Here is a 10,682-nt window from a genome sequence, read left to right on the forward strand (position 1 = left end):
CCGCAAGCCTTTGTAGCCACCAAAAACCAATTGGGGCCCTGTTCCGGCACCCTGCCGGAGGTGGGATCCATCACCGGTGGCCATCTTCATCATCCCAGTGCTCTCCATGACGAGAAGGGAGTAGTTCATCCTCGAGGCTGAGGGTATGTACCAGTAGCTATGTGTTTGATCTCTCTCTCTCTCTCTCTCTCGTGTTTTTGATTTGCCACGATCTTGATGTACCGCGAGCTTTGCTATTATAGTTGGATCTTATGATGTTTCTCCCCCTCTACTCTCTTGTAATGGATTGATTTTTCCCTTTGAAGTTATCTTATCAGATTGAGTCTTTAAGGATTTGAGAACACTTGATGTATGTCTTGCGTGGGATACCCGTGGTGACAATGGGGTATTCTATTGATTCACTTGATGTATGTTTTGGTGATCAACTTGCGGGTTCAGTGACCTTGTGAACTTATGCATAGGGGTTGGCACACGTTTTTGTCTTGACTCTCCGGTAGAAACTTTGGGGGCACTCTTTGAAGTTCTTTGTGTTGGTTGAATAGATGAATCTGAGATTGTGTGATGCATATCGTATAATCATACCCACGGATACTTGAGGTGACATTGGAGTATCTAGGTGACATTAGGGTTTTGGTTTATTTGTGTCTTAAGGTGTTATTCTAGTACGAACTCTAGGATAGATCGAACGGAAAGAATAACTTCGTGTTATTTTACTATGGACTCTTGAATAGATCGATCAAAAAGGATAACTTTGAGGTGGTTTCATACCCTACAATAATCTCTTTGTTTGTTCTCCGCTATTAGTGACTTTGGAGTGACTCTATGTTGTATGTTGAGGGATTTTTATATGATCTAATTATACTATTATTGTTGAGAGAACTTTCACTAGTGAAAGTATGAACCATAGGCCTTGTTTCCTAGCATTGCAATACCGTTTACACTCAATTTTACCACTTGCTACCTTGCTATTTTTATATTTTCAGATTACAAAAACCTATATCTACCATCCATGTTGCACTTGTATCACCATCTCTTCGCTGAACGAGTGCGCCTATACAAGCTACCATTGTATTGGGTGTGTTGGGGACACAAGAGACTCTTTGTTATTTGGTTGCAGGGTTGCTTGAGAGAGACCATCTTCATCCTACGCCTCCCACGGATTGATAAACCTTAGGTCATCCACTTGAGGGAAATTTACTACTGTCCTACAAACCTCTACACTTGGAGGCCCAACAACGTCTACAAGAAGAAGGTGTGTAGTAGACATTAGGAATCATGACACCGCCAGCGATGTCAGGGTGCAGCGATACCTCGCCAATGGTGACGGCAACCTCTGTTGCCATCTCCACGCCGTGCTCTGGTGGTTCAGCAGCCCCGGCGTTGCCACTCCCTCCGATTGGGCGCTTCGGTGGCATCCTCATACACTGACGACTTTGAGGACTGAGAGCGGCATCGAGGATGCAAGCGGAGAGAGAGGATTGTGTGTGTGGCGAGGTGGGGGTGCGGCCGCTCGGGTGCGCCATTAATGTGGAGTAGTGGGAGAGAGGCGGGCGGCAGTCAAACCGCTGGCTCGCCTCCTGGTGAGCCTGTGCACCGGACTGCTGGCATGCCTACTGGCGTTTCACACAGCTACTCGCACGCCTCCCGATGACACTGCACAGCGAGCACGCCTCCTGTCAATTCACACACATGCACGCACGCCTCCCGGTCTGCTTGCATGGCGGACTGCTCGCATGCGTCCCGTCAACTCACGCCTTCTCACACGACACACGGGTCGCGTGGCGGCACGTATATTGTTTTTCTATTTGGATGATTAATGTTGTCGCTTTATTGCTTAACCAAAGCATGACACATATTCATTGTTGGTCTGACACTCATGGTTCAAATAAATAATCCGTTTGTGATATTGGTTCCCAATTATAAATAATCTCCCGTTTGTAAGAAGATAAAGATTACATCAAAACTGGTCTCAACTTTGACAAAAAAAGTACAATGCCACTTCGTATTGGTGTCCATATGACAACACGATAAGTTTCATGAATTTCAAATAAGTTTTGGATGTACTAGAATTTAAAAATCAACATTCTCAATGTTTCAATTTCTTGCATGGGGAGTAAACATGCACCCAGTGAGACACATGTGTTTTTGCAATCCATTTAAGTGCACTATCACGTGTGCATGTAGCTCAAATTTGATTTTTGCACATTATGCCCCTAGAAAATCAATCAATGTACTAAATCATCTTAATGATCTCTGTTTTTTTCAAAATTAAAACATCCCTTCTTTGGTAACATATGTTCACCGCGGGATAATTTAACATGCATCGTAGTTGCGGTGGATTCACGGTGTGTGTGTGCGTGCGTCTGGGGGTGGGGAGTGGCTGGCAGTACACTACGAGTCGTGATCCATCGTGTGGGTTGGCCATTTTGTGAGGCAGGTGCCACATCAGAGTCGTGAATTCGTTATTTAAAGCATTACATAACTCTTTCATACATATGTACATACATGTTTTGGCCACATGCAGTCGATGGTTGTCCTACATGACACTCGATACTCATGTGTGACGCTTTCTGTGGGCCCACGAGGTCGTCGTCCATCACTTTGACCAATAGCCGGTAGAGAGGTTAATTTGACCAGCAAGGTAGAATCTTTTTTGTTTGTGTTATGGTGGGAGTATATAGCACATGTCGAAGAGGTGGGAGGGGACTAGCATATATACTATACGTACGCGCCCGTGAATAGGTACACCTCACTCAGTGTCAGGACTTTCAGTTTCCAAGGCACGTGCCACATCAAAGTTGTGAAATTGGCTATTCAAATATCACACAACACCTCTTTGGGCCACATGCATGCAGGCGGTGGTTATCCTAGGACACTCACGTGTGAGGCTTCCATCTGTGGGCCCGCGAGGCCATCATTGGTGCATGCATCACTTTGACCTACATCGGCAGAGGTTAATTAATTTCACCATAAAGGAGGATTCTTTTTGGGTTGTATTATGGTAGGAGCATATAGTATGCGTCGAAGAGGGGGAATGGGACCATCATATGTAGTACGCTTCATGAACCTCGCTCTGTGTGGGGACTTTATGGTTTTTGAGGCATGTACCACATCAATGTTGTGCATTTTGGGTATTCAACATATATTTGGCCCACATACAAAGCGATGGTGGTTGTCCTCTCTCACCCACTTAAGCGGATATCAGCGATATCGATGCTTTCCATCTACGGGCCCGCTTGGTCCATCACTACTTTGCCTGATAATGAGAGAGGTTAATTTGACTTAGGAGGGGATTATTTTTTTGTTTGTAATAGGGTATATATATAGGTCATGCTTTGGGATGACATGATATAGTTTGAGCACACACATGCATGTGTACGCATGAATCCCTCACATCGAGTCAAAGTGGCTAGTACCACGACACGTCATGAACCGATCTCACTCTGTGTGGGGACTGTACGATTTTCGTCGCACGTGCCACATCAATGTTGTGAAATGGTATTCAAACATGCATGCATGCATCACCTTCATACATATGCATGTAGTGGTTGTCTTCGAAAGGTACACTCCCTCGCGTGGTTATCGGTGACAAGCCTATATATTCGTGGGCCCGCGTGGATATCCATGATCACCTTGACCGGCAACAAGATAGGTTACCATGGCGGATTCTTCCTTTGGTTCGTGTTATCGTAGTATAGGTCAGATTCAGACCTAATTAAGTTTGAGAGCATACTATGCTCGCATGCATGCATGAATCCCCGTCAATGGTTGAAGTGTGGTGTGACATACATATGCATCATCAACCAACCCTCGCTCAGTGTGGGGATTTCTAGTTCAAAAGCACGGTGCCCCATCAAATTTGTTCCATTGTGTATTCAAACACACCTCTCCATACATATGTTTGGGCCACACGCAGGCAGTGGTTGTCTTCGGGGACTAGCTACTTGTGTGATTATTGGTGAGCTACCCCATCTCTGGGGTCGCATGGACGACCATCACTTTTAACCATCAACAAGAGAGAGGTTGTACGACCAAGGTGGATTATTCTTGGTCTGTTTTACGATTGATCTTGGTGAGATGCCCTCTCTAGCCCGCCGACTGAAAGTGTGTGTGGGGGGGCTGCTACTTTGCGATTTGCTAGGTGAACCTTCGGGGGGGCATGCATTCATATCTTAGGATACCCTTCATGTCGACACGAGGAGGGGCAAGCAATACCATGCGCTTTGCGATAGGTGCCACATCGAAGTTGCATTTGGTATTTGAACATCAAACCACCATTTTCATACATATATTTGGTCCACATGCAAGTGTGTTCGTGTTCTGACCCTCTCCCGCGTCATTTTTCACCAAATTTATGAACATTAGACAAGTCGGATGACACAACAGACACGGTTCACTCACACTAACAGTGTGCCATGCCAGTGCTCATGTCATGCACATCTGCACAGTACATTTGGCTCCATGAGGCTACCCCTCTAAAAAATATCTACCCACCTGCAGGTTTTTTCTTTTAGTAACACACATTTATTATGTTTCGACCGTGTGTGATGTTTCTTGTTCCCACTCCTGCCTGCATCCCTCGAAAATATTTGCCCGCCTCGAGGGTTTTTCTGTTTCATAACACACGGTTGTTATTTCTGAACCATGTGCGATGCACCATCATCCAAATTTTTAATAGCCCCGGCATTTCACTCCTGCGTAGTAGAATTTTCAATAGCCGCGTAATTTCCTCAAACACACCTCGCCCCCCTCCACACACGTGCACACACACACACAGACACACACACCAAAACCTCCCTCGCTCAAAACCCTAGCAAGGTCGCCGCCGCAAGGCCTCCATTGTCAACATCTACCAGTTTGCCCGTGCAACTTACCCACCGATCTCCATACCCAGGCCGCCCTGAGTCTCTTAGATGACACCTGCCAAACGCCCCCTTTCCCACATATCCCCATCCCCATCCTCATCCCCATCCCCCACTCTAGAGCGTCGCAGCCTAAGCCCAGCTACGCTTCCCATGGAGCTCGAGGAGCGACTGGCCCAAAAGAGGTGTATCATGGTCTCTTCGCTCGATGTTGCCGAGGAAGCTGATGACCGTTACTGGCCGTAGACACTCAATCACCGGGCTAGAGTATGCGGGTATGTCATAGACGCCGGCTTCGACATCGAGGTTGTTGACAGCGACGGCCTGACGCGAGCTATCTCATAGGTTAAGTAGACCACCCCAATCCCCCGAGTTCAACCACCGTCGATCTCATCCATGGCCCCGCCGCTGATCTCCTCTATCTCGCTGTCAAGAATTTGCCATCCTACATCACCATCGAGCCCCTTTTGTCATTTCTGAAGGACACGTTCTGTGACGCTGGCTTGGGATCCACAGCTTCAAAGTCAGACCTCATTGACGGCGACCACGAGGAGGGCACCCTCTCCGGATCTTACAAGGGGAAAGAGCCCACCTGCTCTTCCAAGGGGAAAGAGCTCGTGTGCGACATCAGGGAGGGCACCCTACAGCCGTGCTCTCCTAAGGAGAAGGATCCCATCTACGACAACATGGAGCGCATCCAGGGTCCATGCTCTTCCCACGAGAATGAGCCCATCTATGACAAGTGAGGAAACCCATGATTTGTTTTGCTGTGCCTCTTCACAGGGGGAACCCATGATTTGTTTTGTCAAGTCCCTTTTGTAGTGTAGTGAGAATATGTCCAGTTTTAATTGCTATATTTGGTTGTTTGCAGTATGCCTTGTTTATTCTAGTTGTTCACAATGTGATGCTCTATATGTGCAACTATTTACTGTGTAGTACATTTCATCAATCCAGTTTTAAACATACCGATAGGAATCCATATATTTGCTTGTTGTTAAGCCTGTTATAGCTAGCATATGCCTCTTTTAAAGTTTTTTTATTGTTTAATTGTTTGTAGTTAGCATATGTCCAGTTCCAAATGCTATCTTTGGTTGTTCATAGTATGCCTTGTTTATTCCAGTTATTCATAATGTGATGTTCTATATGTGCAAGTATGAACTGTGCAGTTCAATTTCATCAATAACAATTTCAACAATACCACTATGATTGACTACATTTGGTTGCTGCATCTTGTAGTTAACACGCCTTTCCATTTTTATTTAACAATAACCAGTGTACTTAGACCGGCACAATACCAATTTGAATGACTATGTTTGCTTGTTGTTAAATGTTAGGCCTGTTGTAGTTAACACACCTTTCCACTTGTTTTGCTTTACTAGCGTGCTTAAACCTGCACACTGAAGCTATCTTTTGGAGAGTATTTTGTCTGCCATGGATATATTTGGTTGATGTTTAGCCTGTTGTGCTTAACATGCCTCTCGATTTACCTGCACAAGACAATTTTGGGAATGACTGTTGTTTTCCATCGAGGCTAGTTTCATCCCATGGCTTATATATACTCATTGTTCAGGATATCGGTAGCTGGTACCATATAAACCGGGGCTGATAAGGGACTAATCAGTGAATCAAACTTTTAACTGAATATATTTGTAACCCATTTATCGTTACATTAACTAGGGCCATATGTAATATATCTTAGGCTACATAGCAACATGAACTATACTTAATGTCTAAATATGAAATCCTAGGCTACATAGCAACAAGGAAGAGTGTTACCTTAATTCTGATGATGTCTAGATATACGTTGAAGAGCAGCAGCAACAACAACATAGTCCTGTTTGGATACTCAACTTAGCTAGAGGTTAGAGTTAGTTTCTAGCTCATGACTAACCCTGAACTAACTCCATCCAAAGAGGTGTTTGGATGACAAGGTTAGATTGACAATAAACGCACTAGGAGAACTAGCTCCAATTAGCACCTCTTGGGTGGGATAGTTTTTTTGGTGAGTTAGATGCAACTAGATCAAACTAGCCCTCATGTTTGGATATACTTCAGGGCTATTTGAGCCCAAACTAGCTCAAACTAACTCTAACCCATGGATACAACAACAGTTAATCAGCTGATAATTTGTAAAAATGCAATAAACTCCTTCCGACCCATAATGTAAGATGTTAATTCATCTAATATATGAGTATGTTGGATGTTACAAAATATTATAAAAGAGTGTTGTCCTACATCATTGTGCAATTGTTGTTTAGCTTCTAAAATTGACATGCTGCTTTTAGGTACATATGTCATTGGTAAAGAGTCGCGCTTCGACCCTTTCTGCATATGTGGGAATGAGATATCGATGAACCAACATCAAGTGAGGAAGCTGATAAAGATTGTTAGTAAAATGGGTCAAAAGATGGCAATTAAACTATTTGTTTACACTTTATCCAAGACAATAGCAAACTGCAGGATGGTAAGTAAGAACTCTGTAGCCTTCTTTTTACTGCCCATAATGAGTTGTGTTAGATGACAATGTCTGAATCTTTTTCCTTTGCAGTGGTTCCCAAATCAGTTTACTCAAGATTACCTCTCAAACTACATGATTGGTGGGCATGCAAAGGTTAAAGTATTTCTACCAGAACACGATGATTATCTAGATGTTTTCATGAAGACCGTGAAGGATGGGTGGTCGTCCATCACAAGGGGTTGGGCTAGAGTCGTGCGTGCCTTGTGCATGGAGGAGGGCAAATATGGGTATTTCTCTTCACCTTGTTTAGCAACCAGAATGTGTTTCGCCTCTTTCTTTACCGTATTTAATAATACAAGTATACAACTATCGTTCATCATTCTTTATTTGTCTCTTATGTAATTCTTGAACATATGTACCTATGAATCGAATAATGCATTGGTTGTTTGAACCTAATGGATATGAATAAAGCTATAGCATACATTCAAATTCAAATCCGGTACAATTTGAAACAACAGCAATTAAGTTACGGTTGAATTATGCTCTCCAGGTCATTATGATGCACACGGTTGGTAAACACAAACATCTGTGATATACACCATAATCCGACATGGTTCACAGAGAGAAAATGTCTGCAAGCATGCACACAGTTGCCGTTTGCAAAGCATGTGCGATGTCAGACAATATCACAAACAGGGCGGGCAAACTAAACATTTGTGATAGTTGCCTTATCATACACGATTCGCAACCATGAACTGTTTCTGATGTGGTATGCATCGTAAACGTTGCACCACAAAATAGCGTGTGCGATAGTTGTCATGTATGATGATGTTACGATGGTCTGATGTTTCATAATCTTGTCCGACACTCATATGATGATTAGTTGATCTTTAGTTAGTTATTGCACACAGTTTGTGAAAAGCGAATGTGTGTGATTGTTTGCTTATCATACAAGTTCTATAATCATGAACCGTTTGTGATGGGCCGCACATCGTAACCGCAGCACCACATAATACAGACTGCGATGGCAATGCAAGCACAAATGAGTTGCAAGGATGTAGCGTCTGGGTGGCTCCCTATCCCCGACGGTTTCTGGGTTGTGTGGGAAGGACCACCCTATCACAGTCACTCACTTGGTGACAGTTCCAAATGCCATTGCGAAAAATGGGTTAAAAACCGTTTGTATAGCACCTCGCTGTACCAGTGAGTTTCTCCTGTTTTATTAGCTAACTGAAAAATGTCGTGCATATTGTGCATTGTTGAGTTGTGGTATGATTTTTTACTGCCACATGCATAACTTTCATTGTTTATTACTGCTTCTAGAGTTTGTTCTTGGTTAGCCATTTACTCATTTGCCTTGTGGTTGTGGAATACTTTGGGTTGCATCTTGACTTGCTACAAAGAATGACCAAGTACCTCAAATAAAGAGAAAAATAATGACCAAGCATTAACTAAAACAGGACCGAGGTAGTAGCTCTAGGACCTCTGTTCTTGGATTTACTGATACCAAATCCTTTTTGTTCAATGTGATTTTTTTCATCTTATTTTGTACGCACAAAGTATATTTCTGTGAAATAAATTTTATTTTGTAGGATCAGGTTGCTTGTTGATTGGCTATGGGGCTACAACTAAGCTAGGGCCTCTCGGAGTTGTCAAAAAAGGAGAAGCACTAGACTTCAACAAATATACTTGGGACAAAGGTGATGAGCATTCATGCTTGCATGAATTCTTCTTGAAACCCTGGTTCTTTTCGTGCTTATTTACCTTTGTTTGATGAATAACTTTGCGATAAGTGCTTTGAGTTTGTAATTTTTAGAGGCTAACTTGGTATTCTTGGAGTTTCCTCTTGGGGTTGGCTTCTCCTACACCAATACATAATTTGACCTTACTAGAGTGACGACAGTTTTTTAGGTAAAGTGATAATTGCATATTGTTTCCCAAAAAATACATTGACCTTGTGTTGCTATGTAATAATTACATGTTCACAAATGGAAGTTTGGGCCATCCTTTTTGTAGTTGGGGACACTTATAGTTTCCTGATGAATTGGTTCAAGAGGTTTCCTCAGTACAAGGGCAGAGAGTTCTACATAGAGGCGGGGCGATGTGTATTGCTTGGGGGGGGGGCTGTTACCGCCGGTCTACTAGGTTCAGGTTTAGAATTCAGATTTAAGAAATTTAGCACTGCCGGAATATAACATTCAAAATGGATATATACGCTATAGGTTGGTAACCCCGTCATCGATGATCACTATGACTATAAAGGGTTGGCTGACTACGCATGGATCCACGCGGTTGTGTCAGACACAGTTTGTCAATGTATCAACCAAAAATGTGACTTCAAGTCCTCTAACTGGATTGATGACAATAAAAATATCATGATGATCGTCTATCAGTACTACAGCTAGATTGGCGAATACAACGTCTGTGGCCCCAAGTGCCTATTGGACCTGAACTCATCCTCATCCACTAACACGGCATTCTTGGCGACTAATGAGGTAATGTTACATGGAAACTATTAGCTTCACGTTTGAGCTTCATCCAAAAATTATGTGTATCTCTAGCATGATATGAGATGGAATTGACGTGACCCCGGGTGTTCTTGGATCCATGCTACCACTAGAACTTAGTGTAGTTCAGGCGGTCATGCCCCTCCCCCACCTTAGAAAATTTTGTGAATGAAATAATGAATAGACAGATTAGATGGAAGAAAATTTAGTATTTTGCCCCCTCAAAGGTTCACATTTTGTGTTTCGTCCCTCAAGAATTCTGGTGTAGCTCCGCCACTATATGCTATTCATTCAATGCGCAAGACTACTTCAACAGGGAAGATGTGCATAAAGCATTCAATGTGAATTTCGGTGGATTGCTTCCAAGAAAATATCATGTCTACACGGGAATCAACCAATAGCTGTTTAGTTTGTTTTTTCATTATAATATTTTATAAATAAAGAAGAGTAGTCGTTCATTCTAGTCATACAGTTTTTTGTGCAGTAACCCTATCATGAAATCCTACAATATCTAGGTGTTTTCGGTCCTATCAATGTACTCCAAGCTCATCAAAGTTGGCCTGAGAGTTTGGCTCTACAGGTGTGCTTCTCGTTAGATTTTCAACAAGTCATTTTTAACTTCTGTAAGATGCATATTTATTCTTTTTCTACATGGAAGTAATTATGAGCACGACATTGACAATTGCTAAATCCCACTCTATTTACCATCGCAGCAGCGGTGCATATGGCATGGTGACGGTGATCGGCTCTCCATACCGCGTTGAGGCACTCGACCTACCGACCAAGACCCCGTGGCAGCCTTGGTACCTTGATAAGCAGGCCTGAAGTCTCTGAACACACCATGAACTGAACAAA

General features: G+C 43.1%; 1 pseudogene; it reads left to right on the plus strand.

Moving 5' to 3' along the window:
• The first annotated feature begins 2,845 nt into the window (after window positions 1-2,845).
• Window positions 2,846-9,725, plus strand: LOC123158910 (serine carboxypeptidase-like 26; annotated as a pseudogene).
• The last annotated feature ends 957 nt before the right edge of the window (window positions 9,726-10,682 follow it).

The sequence above is a fragment of the Triticum aestivum genome, chromosome 1A (assembly GCF_018294505.1).
Source record: "Triticum aestivum cultivar Chinese Spring chromosome 1A, IWGSC CS RefSeq v2.1, whole genome shotgun sequence".
Lineage (NCBI taxonomy): Eukaryota > Viridiplantae > Streptophyta > Magnoliopsida > Poales > Poaceae > Triticum > Triticum aestivum.